At 38.7% G+C, this 15469-nt stretch overlaps 2 pseudogenes across 1 annotated transcript; one reads left to right on the top strand and one right to left on the bottom strand.

Moving 5' to 3' along the window:
- Positions 1-5547: 5547 nt before the first annotated feature.
- On the bottom strand, positions 5548-7492 carry LOC146687792 (zinc finger MYM-type protein 1-like; annotated as a pseudogene).
- A 3394-nt stretch (positions 7493-10886) lies between these two features.
- Positions 10887-11795, top strand: LOC146687791 (complement C1q-like protein 2; annotated as a pseudogene). Its single transcript, XR_014916450.1, has 3 exons — positions 10887-11118; positions 11248-11370; positions 11498-11795. The product of XR_014916450.1 is annotated as a complement C1q-like protein 2 (transcript).
- The last annotated feature ends 3674 nt before the right edge of the window (positions 11796-15469 follow it).

The following is a 15469-nucleotide window of genomic DNA, read 5'->3' as shown; positions in this document are numbered from 1 at the left end:
TTCGAACTGAAATAAAATGAAATGTAAAAAATATAGTTTGAATATATGTAAATCAATTACCTGGCTTCTACACAAACATATTAGTTCATGTTAATTTGGTTCGATGCGAATACATTAGCTTGGTTCAATAATTAAAATATGGTTCTATGTAAAAAAATCAATTTGGAGCAATGCAAAATTTAAAGTTTCAGTCAAGTCTAGTAATATTGTTTATATCAACATAAAAGTATCAGGTCATATCAAGTGACTCAATTTGGATTCTATGAAGTCAAATATTTTGGATGTGACAATTGGACATTTTTTTTTTATTTGAATAGGGTTATTCTTTTTACAGTGTAGTAGGCTGTCGAGCCTATACAGCTTGGAGTAAGACAACATGCATGAAGAGGATGATGTGGACAAAATACTCATTTGCCTAATAATTCTGCACTCCCTGTAAATAATTAAATCATAACAACTAATTATCCAAAGGTAAGTAATGTATACTATTTATCCACATTAAATATATCAAGTAGAATGATATATAACTGAATAAAACAAAATACAAAACAAATATTGTAATAAAAAAACATAAAATACCCCCCATGAAATAAAATACATTTAAATTTAATTGCAAATATTAAATAACTAAAATTTACAATGTGGTTTTGCACGTTTGCATATTCAAATTTACTCATGAACAAAAAAACATAAAAAATAAAAGATCCTCATACAGTTCATTCTTAGGTTATCAGTATAAATGCTCTGAAGTTTGAAGAAAAATTGTTCACGCATAAAATTATAATTTAACAAATATGGTATATTTTAGGTGAAAAAAAAACATTAAACAAGAGTTTGCTGGTGCTATTGTACTGATCACTTTTACTTAGATGATTTTATTTTTTGTTTACAGAAATCGTTTCACTTTCTCATTACGGATTGACAAAGCCAGAAGTGTCAAGTGTTTGGATAACCAAAATGAGCAGAATTGACCATATGTGAGAAATGAATGTCTGAAATAATAGTTTGTTTTTAAACTGTTTATCCAGCCAGGAGTTCAGTGGGACTGCAGCCAGTCCTAGCTGACAATCGGGCAGGACCCACTTCATGAGCCAAAAACACATCAGCTACCACACCCACACAATAATAATAAAAAAAATTATCAAACATTAGAATAACATTTAAATTAAAAGCAATCAAACTTTAAGTTTAAAACAAACAAACCACAGCACCGCCATACCAGGATGGTATTTATTTTTCTTTTTGAGCTAGAAAGGGAGAAGTTTTTTTTTAATCAGATTTATATTAGTCTTATTTATATTATTAATAAATGTTACAGTTTTACATTTAAATAATAGACCATTCATCATACACATCATGTCATGGTCTGGGTGTGTGGCTGTAGAAGTCCACTGAAGGTCTGGACCTCCCTGATATCCACTCATGGGCAGGGCCTACAGCCTCCTTCACCTGAAGCTGATTGAGGCAATTAGGTTGGAGATTTAAACTGCTTGCTGACACTGCTTCCTTGCCAGTTTGTCAACTACCCTATGTTGGTAACCAGGCCTCACTCTTCATGTCTATGATTTTCAAGTGCTTTACTAACCTTGCAATCTTGTGTTCTAGTTACTCCTGGAAATCCCATCACACTGAACAACTCATCTTGGAAATCTGGTTAACCTGCCGGCTTTCAGAATCATCACCAAACCCAACTGGACCGCACCACCTCTCCTTTAACGCTTCCATCTCCCACCAAGACGAAGATTTTCATAGCTTCCACCCTCTCCAGAACTCCACATTGGCTACCGCTTTAACACTGCTCTCCTCTCTTCCAGTACGTACCTAATCACCAGCCAGCTGCCGTTGCTTTCTTGGACCTGTCCCCTTGCTTTATCCCTCTCCCCTGGCCAAGACCTTTAAGCCCCATGTGTCAAGCCTTAAGTCAAGTGCCATCGTAACCATCATTCTTGTGCTATTTAATAAACCTTTGTTAAACCCTTTCCTCAGCATCCGCTTTGGATTTTCTGCATGTGGTTTTGATTTTTGGTACTCGGCCTCCAGCTGTTTTGTGACACATCAAAATAATGAATATTAAATAAAGATGTAAAAAAAAAAAAAAAGGTTCACATTACGTAAATTTACTGACTGTATAATTATTATGATTATAGTTAGACTACTTAATCATGGCCATATTATGAAGTGTTACCCACAAACATTATGAAGGAGTAGGTAATGGATATATCAATGGTACTGGATTGGAACAATATGAAAAAGTTGAGCTTATTATGTAATATTGTACAACCGTACACAGCGTATTGTACACAACTTTGCCAAAGTGCTTTACAAAGCACCAAAACACTACACAACAATTCAGCGAAACAATAAAAAAACAACAACAATGACAAATATAATAGAAGTTAAGAACGCACCACTCTCATTCTGAGTTAAAACCCAAGGAATAAAAATTAGTTTTAAGAAATGTATTAAAACCAGGAAATGATTAGGGCATCGTAACACGGTCATTTCACAGTTTGGGGGCAATAACTGAAAATCGATCGCCCCTGGTTTTCAGCTGGTCTATGGACCTCAGCAACCTTAAAGGAACATATGGAGTCAGCAGCTCAGATATTTATGGTGGAGCTGATTTATTAACTGTTTTAGAAACACACAGTAAAATCTTGAAATGGATCCTGAAACAAGCATGGGGACCAGAGGAGGAAGGCCAGGATGGAGGAACTGTGCTGGCGTTTGCGAGTATCATGTAAAAGACGAGCCTTAGCTTTTTGGTCTAAGTGCAGGCAAGCAAGGAAAGCTTTGGTAAGGCCGAAATAGAGAGTGTTACAGTAGTCCTCACATGTTGTGATAAAAGCATGAAACAGACGTTCAAAAAATTTAAAGTTAAGACTTGATCCTGGATGAAAGCATCAAATTACAAAAACTAGCTTTAATTACAGAATTTATCTGTTTATCTAGTATTAAAAAATCACAGTGTTGCTCTTTCTTATTTGTTTTCTCTTCTGTTTTTTTTCTCCATACAGGTGATCCAGGTGTTTTGTTTGTTTTTCTTTCTTTCTTCCACCCTTTCTCACCGTCTTTTCTCCCCTTTGGTTTTCTTTCGCTCCCTCTCTTTCTTTCATTCTTTCTCCCTGTCCTATCCCCCAGTCAATATGGCAAGGCCATGATGATCCACTGGGTAAAATAAATCCGCTTGGCATCTTTCTTGGCCTTAAGACAACAATTCTGATGGCTAAAGATCCAAACAGGACACAAAAAAAAAATAAAAAATCACAGTACGGTTTGACACCAAGGATAGTCACTGTGGGTTGAACATTATGATGCAGCAGGCCAAGGACCAAAAGAGGAGCAGCACAGACACTAAAGGTCTGAACACAATGACCTTACTTTCATTGGCATTTAAAAGATTTAATGCCATCCATGCTTTATTTTCTTCTGACATTGTGGTAGTGGTTTACAGGGAGCAAACATCAAAGAGAGAAAGCACAAACCAACAAGTTATTGTGTAAATAACAGGAAATGAATGAAAGAGAGACACAAACAGCACACAGCAACAAATGGAAACCTGTGAAAAGAACTAGAGAAAATACAAGGTTCATTCTTGTTTGAGAGACCTGCATCTGTGTCCTACCTGCCCACCCTTGACAAAACCTTAAAGACATAAAATTAGTTGTTTAATGGTTCGTATGCGTGCCGCCTCTTATATGCTGAAGGTAACGATTCATCCCGCATTATAGATCCTCTGCTCTCAACATGCATTTAAGGAAATACGCCATCCTTAAGCATTTTGTACCCAGATTGAAGGATGGAAAACAGTGGAGTGTTTAAAATTTCTATTTGTTAAATAAAATACCATTCAGCTCTTAATGGACAGTGAATAAAATAAGTATTGAACACATCACCAAAAGTATTTCTAAAGGTGCTTTTGACATGAAATTCTCAGCAGATGTCAGTAACAACCAACCCAATGCAAAGAAATCAATCTATAAATTAAGTTTATTGACCTTTAAAGTTTCATCAAAGGTCTTAATAAACAGCTAGTTTTGGCTTTAAACCCATAGTAGTTGTTGTGACCTCTTAAATAAACCTACTTTATTGTATTTTACACAAGGTTTACATTGTTGCTTAATGATACAGAAATGTAACTAAAACAAATGAAGCTTAAGTGAACAGAGGTTAACATAGTACCAGTATGTTATACTTTCTTCACAGCGCTGAGTCAAATTATAGGTGCTCTGCAAAAATGAAAAATATAATCTCAAGTGTGAAAGTAAATGTTTAGTTCTCTGATCAACTTACATGTTGATTTCAAAGACTAAGCTCACCTTACAAGGCAGACTCACAGACTCTGTTCAATGCTGCTGTAGGGAGGTAGGGTATAGGTGAAATTTTCAGAATTTCACAATTTTATTTGTTGTTTTAAAAGCTACTGAGTGACATTGTGCTAAAATGAGCTCTTACTTACACAGAGGTTAACAGCAAGTGTTCTTAGGTTTGAAAAAAATCAGGTTTTTCAATCCTTCGATCATCATTCATGTTAAGACATGCAGTTCACGCTTTCAGTTATAATAGAACAGCAGAAAAGCAAGGAAATATAAAGTGCTGTGGAGAGAACAGGTTCAGATTTTTAATGACCTCTAATGAACAGGAAAAATTTCAATTCAATGGTACTTTTATATATACTGTTAATTCAATTCAATTTTATTTATATAGCACCAAATCACAACAAAAGTGATTTGTGATTCATAGATACAGAGAAAAACCCAACAATCATATGACCCCCTATGAGCAAGCACTTTGGCGACAGTGGGAAGGAAAAACTCCCTTTTAACAGGAAGAAACCTCCGGCAGAACCAGGCTCAGGGAGGGGCGGGGCCATCTGCTGCCACCGGTTGGGGTGAGAGAAGGAAAACAGGATGAAAGACATGCTGTGGAAGAGAGACAGGTTAATAACAGATATGATTCGATGCAGAGAGGTCTATTAACACATAATGAGTGAGAAAGGTGACTGGAAAGGAAAAACTCAGTGCATCATGGGAATCCCCGGAAGCCTATGTCTATTGCAGCATAACTAAGGGAGGATTCAGGGTCACCTGGTCCAGCCCTAACTATATGCTTTAGCAAAAAGGAGAGTTTTAAGCCTGATCTTAAAAGTAGACATAGTGTGTCTCCCGAATCCAAACTGGAAGCTGGTTCCACAGAAGAGGGGCCTGAAAACTGAAGGCTCTGCCTCCCATTCTACTTTTAAATCAGGGGCGTCACTAGGTTTTAAGGACAGGGGGGGCTTAGCCCCCAAGAGATGCACACGATATGAATCAACGTAGTGAATGAGCATAAAATTTCACAAACAGAAAACAAAGACTGGGAAATTGTTTTCCTACTTCTTTGGACAGATTAAACATCCTAGGCCACCAATAGATCTATTGTTTTATTTCAGTCTGTTTTATAATACAGTACAACAAGAAAACAGAGGAAATGTGTTTGTTGCATCAATAACAAGACAAAAAAAATGAAAATAAAAAAGTACATAATTTTTATGGCTGCAATCACCAGTTACTTGGTAGGTGGAAGCATCAAAGAATGACGTCTGTTTTTAAGAGTGGCAAATCGGTCAATCACTCTGTTGTGACTCAGATGCTGAAGCGTGTCTTTTTCAATAGACATGACTGCAAGACTGTGAAGTCTTTTCTGACCCATTGTTTGACACAGCCAGGAGTGCAGCCGACGCAGTGCACTAAAGGACCTTTCGCACGAGCAGCTGCTAACAGGCACTGTTAGGGCAACTTGGATGGTTGCCTTCAGAGAGGGAAACATGTCTGAATCAAGGAGGTTGTGCATAGACAACATATCTTTGGGTGGACATCCAGCCTCTGTTTTCTGGGTAAGAAAGTTTCTGGCCACCAGAACCTCCTCTTTTTTCAGGTCAAGTCTGTAGTGCTTTGCAAGTTCATTCAAGTGTGGTTCACTCAAGAAGTTCTCAGATTTAGGACTGCATGCCTGAATGCCTTTTAGCCCTGCATCTACACTGCAAAATCTTTGATCAAGCTCGCCAACCATCCGATCCACACAAGGGAAAAGTAACTCTCTTTTCAATGTGTCTGAGTTGTTCAATTCAGTGCGTGAACCCACAGTTGCCTCCAGGACAAAATCCTCCATTTTCCTCTGTTTGTGCCTTGTCTTGGCACCTGGTTCAGGGATACTGTGGGTGTTACACAGGGCCTTGGTTTTCTCATACAACTCTGTAGCAAATGCATCTGAGTGTTTGCCCTTAATTGTGTCACACACAGCTTGTTTGCAGATAAAAGCTTCTGCCAGGTCTAAAGTCTCTTTCTGCAGGAATTTGTGGAGTCCTTCAGTTACAGACAGAATCGACTGAAACATCAGTAGTGCATAGACTGCTGAGTACTTGTAGAGCTTTGCTCTGAGACCTACAGCTATGGGAGATCCAATTGCAGATAGGCACTCCAAAATCGCAGGCAATATCTCAAGAACTGCACTGACTGATAGCAACTGACATGCTCAGCGAGTGTTTGAAAGTTGCACAAGCTCAGTTTTTGTCAATCCAAGCTTTGCCTGAGTCTCCATGAACTTATGATGACTGACTAGGGAGGTGCTGAAGAAAGAATACACACACTCCAACAAGCTGAAAAGCTCCACAGCCTCTGGGGCAGCCTTGCAAGTATTGCACAAAACCAGGTTGAGTTGATGAGCATAACAATGCACATAGATAGCCTCAGGATGGAGCCTTCTAAAATGTGCTTGTACACCTCCAGTGGAGCCACTCATAACGGCTGCACCATCATATGTTTGTGCTACACACTTAAGCTCTGCAAGACCATAGTTTTGGATCTGCTGCTGAATCTCATTTGCAATGGACTGGGCATCAAATGATTTTATCTCTGCAAGTGCAAGGAAACGCTCCTTCACTGCCCCCTCTGACACGTACCTGACACAAACAGCTAACTGCTCTGCCTTTTCATCCCTTGCCTCATCTGCCATGATGGAATAGACTTTAGACTTTGTCATTTCAGATACAATGACACTAGTAACTTCCTGGGCACAACAGTCAATCATGTCATTCTGGGATATTGGCGAGATATACTGTGCATTTGATGGGGGATTATGTTTTTGAAGAAAAGGATCAAACTCCTTTAAAAGCTCTATGCACGTAAGAAAATTCCCTCTGTTTGGGCTGTCTTCACCTTCATCATGGCCACGAAAAGGGAGTCCCTGTCTCCCTAACATAGAGGTGACTGCAACAATTCGTCTGAGATACTCTCTTCTTTCGACTATCTCACTCACATTTGCAGTTGCTATCATCTGTGCAACGTTTCCCTGTTTGCTAGTTCCCTGGTAGCTTTTCCATGTAACAACACTGTCCTTATGTGTTTGTGCCATCTCATGCTTGCCAAAGATGACTAAAGCTTTCTTCCAGTTCTTGCAACCGCTACTGACCAAACTATCATGTTTGATGTTTTTGCCAAACACTCTACATGGGAAGCAGAAAGCTGCATTCTAGTTGACTGAATATTCTAACCAGTTGTGCTTTTCAAACCAGCTGTGGTTAAATGCTCGCTTCTGTGTACCAAAAGTATCATGTGGATAGCTCTTCAGCTTTACCTGTCTGGGCCCTGTGTCTTTGTCACCTAAATCAAACCCTGTAGTAGAATGAGTTGTTCATGTCCAGCTAAATCACTGGACATGCTGGTAGGCAAGAAGTGAAGCAGCTCATGGCATTGAGAAGTGACCATCAGGGGAGATGTTACGCCCCTAGTCTAGGCGTGTAGGGACGCACATAAAGGTTGGAGGAGAGAGAGACAAATCCCCGCCCTGGTTCCCAAGCCAAGCATCCAAACCAGTTGTGAGTAAAAAGGTGATTTTATTTAAGGAAAAGAAGCATAGCTCCAGGGTGAGCCCAGGCCAAAATAATAAACAAAACCAACTAAGTCCCACCAGAGAAAAACTAACTAAACCCTAGGAAAGAAACAGAACAAACAAATGACAGAGCTATCCCTCGCTCCCTACCTGGAAAACAGGAGAAAACGGTTCCAAAAGAAAAGGCGGCTCACCCCTTCCGCTTCAGCCCCAAGAGTGCCTACGCTCTCAGCTAATGCACTAGGAGCGGCTTTCACAATTCACGCTCACACAAACACACAATAAGAATACAGGCTGGGAAAACCAGGGTCAGGGTCAAGGGTCGGCTGTCAAGCTACTCGCTCGCTCCACTCTCTCTCCCTCTCTCTGTGGATCTGTCAGAGCGGCTTTTTGAAGGTAGTCACCTGCTCCATGGTCCAATCAGCCGCTCACTACTCTTCATTAGGGGAGGGACCTGGAAAGAGTCTTAAGCACAGTACAGAAACACAGAAAGAAAACAGCCCACACAGGGTCCTCATGGCCACAGCCGTAACAGGAGAGCAGACACAACCTGACCACTAGCGGCATACTTTTGCACCGGAGGTTTTCGTAAAGCTTTTACTTTGGTATTTCCATTGATCTGATTTTTGATATTTAAAATAAATGAGTACTTGTGGAAAGTTAGAAGATGCTGTCCATTTGCTATCCACCTGCACACCTGCGTGGCTGCATTCATCTCCACTGCATGTTACACATGTTAGCAGATTCTTGCTGAGCTTGTAACAAAATTTACATCTAAAATTACCTGCTGCCAAAAAATATGTACTACCACTTGCTCTTCTTCTTTTTTGGTCCTCAGTAGATGCTCAAGTACTGCAAGAACAGCCTATTAACACCAGTACATTATTTGACTGTAATAATAAGCACCAGTTATGGGAACACTAATGGTATTGTCTTTTTGTGTCTCATTGTTACTCCACTAGGTTAAAATCAGTTTGATGCTGTAGAGGAAATAGTCCTTCAGCTTCTAGCTATGTAGACTATTTCCAAGAGAAAACAAAAAAACGACCCAATGAGGTCTTTTAAGATAACTGACAGACAGGGAAGTCCTGGTCTTGTTAGGAAAGATAACACCTATGCTATACATTGAATGGTGCAGCATTCATTTTAGAAATTATTAACCTCCCACAATGTGACTATTCAAAGTTGGGACCAGGAAGCAGAGGTGCAGTCTCACGTGCCTCTCTGCAGCTTCCCTCCTCCTGTCATCTCCCTAAAACCCAAAAGACTGACAAAAAACAAACTAAGTATAGTAATGAAATTGTAAAAAGAAAATGATAATAATAATTAAAGGGAAGAGTTACAAATATCATCCTGAAATACACCAAACAGTAGATCAGTTAAATATAGATTATTAAACATTAGGTCACTTTCTTCTAAGTTCCTGATATCATATGATTTAATAACTGATCAACACACTGATTTATGTTGCCTTACAGAAACCTGGTTACACATTATCTAGGTTTATACTTTAGTTAAAATCAATCAGCACACAAGAGTCCTACTAAATCTCAGAAGCCTCAAACTACAGGGCGAGGAGGAGGAGAGGCAACAGTTTCCACTCTGGTTTCTTAATTTACCAAAGACTGAGAGAGTTTTAATTCATTCAAAAGCCTGACTCTTAGTTTTGTGCATCCTATCCTTAGGTTCATGAAAAGTAATTCCTGTGATGTTATCTTCTTCAACGATACGTGCTAACACAATGTAGACGTCCTACCTAAACTCTTCCTCCACAACTCTTTATACTGGGGCTCCTTTCACAAAAAAGCAACAAATCAGAAATGCTCGACTCCCATGGTGCTGATTACAAAGTAGAAATCCCATAACACTAATCTACAAGACCTTTGTTTGTCCTGGAAAAATTGTTTATCACTGTATAAAATTTCCCGTGTAAAGCTAGCACTTCTTTCTGTTCATCACTGGTAGATTAAAATAGGAGCCACATCAGGTTTCTTTTCACCACTGTAGCCAGGCTGTCAAAAAAACATTATGTTAACTAGTGATTACTGCATGAACTTCTTTGCAAATATTTTCTAACCGCTACGAAAAATAATTATTCACAGCCGTCCCGCAGATGTGTGGTACACTAAAACTGCTATTTCTTTAGACTTTCTCTCTCCGATCAATGTTTCAAAGCAGACTTCAAAAATATCTTTGTCTAAATTGCCAACATTAGACCCCATCGCTACAAGACACTCAAAGAAGTCTTACCATGAATTCATGATTCAATTATAAATTTAATCATATTTTTGGTACTACCAGACTTTGCACCACAGACATTCAAAGTTGCAGTAATTAAGCCATTTTAAAAAGCCCTTATTTGATCCACATTTCTTAGCTCAATACATACTGATATAGACCAGCTGGATGATTATCTGCAGAGAAATGGTTCATTTGAAGGGCTTTATTTGGGATTGAGAACTCCCCATATCACATAAACAACATTAGTGAAGGTTTGAAAGCCCTTCTAATTACATCTATTTTTTGTTTTTGCTTTTTAGAAAAGGTAAGAAATACAACACAAACAGCTTGTTTCTCCAGACTGTTTTTAACATCCTGTAACATTATCTTACTGGGAAAATTAAACTAGGTTTCATTTCCTCATGTTCGTTTCACTGTTTTATTGTACTTTGATAACAATAGGTTTCTACATGCATCACACCACAAATATAGCTAGTTTTGTCACCAAAGCACAATAGGAAATGTTGTTATCCACGAGCATACCAGCAAGAAGACTAATAGACTATTGTATTGCACACTTTTACAATTACATTCATGGCGCTTAAAACTTGTTTTTTCATGAAGTATAATTCAAAATAAATATTGTCTCTGAGTTTTCTTTGTTCTTGTTTATCGGAACTGAAGAAAATAGGAAACTTCTGTCTTTGTGATATATATTTATATATATATATATAGAGAGAGAGCCTTGTGGGGAGAACTAACACAGATTGATGCTAATGAACAGAAATTTATAAAGGATGAAGATCGCAGTAGCTGTGCTAACCTTGTGCCTCTTCTATCTGTGTGCAGCTGCCTTCCCTCAGGTGGATGGCCAAGCAGGCAAAGCATCTGAAAGTGAAGGCTCCATTGTTGAGAAACCTCATCTGTCTGCTGGGACAAATGAACAACTTTTCCTAATATTACGACAACTAGAATCCAAGCTGAATAATGCTGAGAAACAGCTGGCAGATCTGAAATCATCAATCCAAGGTAAGAACATAACACAGCTGGAAGTTTTCATTCTGACATGTAAAGATCTTTATCAGTGTACTGATACAGGTTCAGGTTTTGTCGTTGTAAAAAAAGCCCAAATAATTCCATATTTCCATGCAACTCCAGGCAACCGTGTGGCATTTGGAGCATCAATTGGCAATGTTGAAAATACTGGACCAATGAATGCAGAGATCACACTGACTTACAAAAATGTCTACTTTAACTCAGGCTCTTACAACCCTGCAACAGGTAAACTTATCATAATTATGTGTATTTATACACATGTGAGTTTATTTGTTAGATAAGTACTGCATTTCTCAACTGATTTGATTATTCTTGATGTTATATAAGCTGTAACTGTGTCCATCATCTCCAGGTATTTTTACTGCTCCGGTCAGAGGAGTTTATTACTTCAGCTTCTCTGGTCATAATTTATCAACTAGACCGATGGGGCTGCGTCTGATGAAGAATGGAGAGCAGATGGTTACAGTGCACAACCATGCAGCTGAAATTGCTATGAGACAGCCACCAATGGCATTTCTCTGCTGCTGGCTGCAGGAGACCAGGTGTACATGAGGCTCCGTCCGGACACCTGGATTTTTGATAATGACAACAAACACAGCACCTTCATTGGAACCTGTACTCTGTGGCCAATTCAGGGTCTGCAGCCTTAAAGGCCGCATTTTAAGTCCGATTACGTCACAGCAACGCGACGAAGGCTGTCCCAATTCAAAGGCTGCTCGAAATGCGGCCCTCAAATGCATCCTTCATTTCCCTGAACTTTAAGGCTGTGGCAGTGTAGACTTCGTGGCCCAACATATGTGGCCCAGAATGCATAGCACGGCGGTGGGTGTGGATAATTTTGCTGAAAACAAACAGCGGATGAGGGGCAGCCGAAGAGTAAACTTTAAGTAAGTACTGAATACTATGTCACTTATTTATGTGCAAATGTTTAATAACGAAGAACATTAAAAGATTCCTGTTGGCCACATGTCGGCAAAGTTATGTGACATTTGTGACGTTTCTACTAACTTGGTTTTAAAGCCTTTACTTTAAAATATACGCCGTTCAATAGCTGAGCTTAATCTTACAGAGAATGGTCAAAGCTCATGTAGAAAGAAACAAACAAATGAACAAAAGATTTTCTCCTTCATTTCTGTCAAACAAAGCTGTATGAAACGTTTCCAGCTGTTAGTATCATGGTTGCTAGGCAACCTGGGCAGCGCAACGGAGGCTAGACCGTCCCATTTCACAAGCCTCGCATTTCCGGCCTTAGTGGTCTTTGAGTACGCGGCCCTTGTGGACTGTTAAGGCTGCATACTTTAAGGCTGCAGACCCTGAATTGGGATACAGCCTGTGTTCCCTTCAATCTCCGTCAGTGTTGTGTCTCTGAGTTCTGTCAGTTTACGTTTCCTGTTTTACTTCCTTGTCTTGTCTTGCCCAATTACTCCCAGCTGTGCTCTCCCTCTGTGTTTCATTCACTCATTATCCCTTTGTGTATATATGGCATTACACTAATCTACAAAACCTTTGGAAACCCCCTGGAAAAATAATTTGTCACTACATAAAAGCGTGCATAAAGCTAGCACTTCTTACTGTTCATCACTGGTAGATTAAAATAGGAGCCACATCAAGTTTCTTTTCACCACTGTAGCCAGGCTGTCAAAGAAACATTGCATTAACTAGTGATTACTGCATGAATTTCTTTGCAAATATTTTTCTAACCATTAGGACAAATAACTATTCACAGCTGTCCCGCAGATGTGCTGTACAGCAAAACTGCTATTTCTTTAGACTTCCTCTCTCCTATCGATGTTTCAAAACAGGCTTCAGTAATTTTGTATCTCTACATTGGCAACATGCCTATTAGACCCCATCTTTGCAAGACACTCAAAGAAGTCTTGGTTATGGCGAAGTAGCCGGACCAGGTAAGTGGACCCAAATGCAGACAGCACGGAGGCGAGGTTAGAACAAGAAGACAAAAACATTATTAACTCTGTCTCCTCCTTGTCTGAGCTCGCCACAATATGTTAGCCACAAACATTATGAAAGAGTAGGTAAACTTGAGCATTGTGGTGATTTAGGGGGATCAAAGAGAACATCAAAGAGAGAAAGCAAAAACCAATAGCAAAAAAGTTACTGAGTAAATAACAGGAAATGCATAAACGCGAGACACAAACAGTGCACAACAACAAATGGAAACCTGCACAAAGAACTACAGAAAATACGACAAAGGTTCATTCTTGTCTGAGAGACCTACATCTGTGTCCTACCTGCCCACCTCTGACAAAACCTAAGAGACATAAAATTAGTTATTTAAGTGTTTTTATGCGTGCCGCCTCTCTTAAATGCTGAAGGTAAGGATTCATCCCGCATTATAGCTCCCGTGTGCCACTGCTCTCAATATGCATTTAAGAAAATATGCCATCCTTCAGCATTTTGTACCCAGATCGATGGCTGGTAAACAATGGAGACAATGTGTGTAAAATTTCTATTGGTTAAATAAAATACCATTCAGCTCTGTTGAAATGTCAAACTTTTGAGTCCATCTGCCCAGTGTTCAATATGACACAACCGGAGGTCAAGGTGGCCAAAGTTTCTTGATGATTTTTTGTATTAAAATAATATTTTTCTTGGATCCCAAATGTAGATATTTTTTTATGATTGCTAAAATCAGTTTAAAGATTGATTAAAAAATATTAGTTAACTGGTTTAAAATTATACAGAGGATAAAAAAAATATTGAACGCATCACCAAAGTATTTCTAAAGGTGCTTTTGACATGAAATTCTCAGCAGATGTCAGTAACAACACACCCAATGCAAAGAAATCAATCCATAAATTATGTTTATTGACCTTTAAAGTTTTATCAAAGGTCTTAATTAACAGCTAGTTTTGGCTTTAAAACTACAGTAGTTGTTTAGACGTGCTACCTAAACTCTTCCTCCACAACTCTTTATACTGGGGCTCCTTTCACAAAGAAAGCAACAAATCAGAAATGCTTGACTCCCATGGTGCTGATTACAAAGTAGAAATCCCATAACACTAATCTACAAGACCTTTGTTTGTCCTGGAAAAATTGTTTATCACTGTATAAAATTCTCTGTGTAAAGCTAGCACTTCTTACTGTTCATCACTGGTAGATTAAAATAGGAGCCACATCAGGTTTCTTTTCACCACTGTAGCCAGGCTGTCAAAAAAACCCATTGCATTAACTAGTGATTACTGCATGAATTAGGTAAGTGGACCCAAATGCAGACAGCACAGAGGCGAGGTTAGAACAAGAAGACAAAAACATTATTAACAAAAATGTGACTCTTAATTAACAGAGTGCAAAGTGAGACCTGAAGTGTTCCAAACATCAATAATGAAAACATGAACTATGAACAATAAAGTAAACGTGACTGGGAGTTAAAGCGTCAACCATGAACTACGATATCAAACACAAAACTATGAACTAAAATGTCAGACGGGGCTGTGAACTACACAGCAGACGGGAAAAGGTAGTCTCAGGGAGAGGGTCGTGACTCAGGCAGTGAAGGTCAGAGACACTAGGACACAAAGAGGGTGTGCCTGTGATTGGTCAGGCAGGAAGAGGTGCATTACTTTGAGTGTCTTACAGTCTTTGCAGGTGGAAGCCGTTGTGCCAAAAAGTGATCACCTGCCAAAAAATGATTTCCAATGCTTCCGTGTGTTTTTTATGAGTAATGTCTTTACATATGTTGGTAAATAGACTTTGGTGAACTAGGTCTACAGATGGGTTATATATAAAATATATAAAATTACCTCTTTTTTAAGTATCTTTATAACTTTGTGATATTGTACTTACATTATAACCAATGCGGTCCTTTTTGTCAAATTAAAATATGTTTACAGAACTATTGTTATATTTGTTGCAATTTCTGCTGTTGCCTTGGCCAGATTACTCTTAAAAAAGACATTTGTAATGTCAATGATATTTTTTTTTAAACTCGATAAATAAAGGATATATAAAAGTCACTGGCAAAAAACTAACTACCTTCTTACAGGAATGTTGTTTGTGACTCAAGATGACTTGATATCATTCATGAGGGATACATGTGAAACATGTTTCACACATTATAGTAAAATGCCGCCATTCACCCGGACCATGACAGTCTTATCATGAGTTAATGCTTCAATTTGAAATTTGACCGTATTATTTGTATTCACAGATTATGCACCACAGGCTTTCAATGTTGCAGCAATTAAGCCATTACTTAAAAAGCCCTTATTTGATCCACCTTTCTTAGCTGAATACAGACCAGTATAGACCAGTTGGATGATTATCTATAAAGGAAAAAGTTCATTTGAAGACTTTTGTTTCCCTG

This window comes from Copadichromis virginalis, linkage group LG18 (assembly GCF_057382275.1).
Source record: "Copadichromis virginalis isolate Kocher_CV1m ecotype Utaka linkage group LG18, C_Virginalis_male_GT1.1, whole genome shotgun sequence".
NCBI lineage: Eukaryota > Metazoa > Chordata > Actinopteri > Cichliformes > Cichlidae > Copadichromis > Copadichromis virginalis.
Note: the sequence above shows the minus strand (reverse complement) of the source record. Positions and strands in the feature narration are given on the sequence as shown.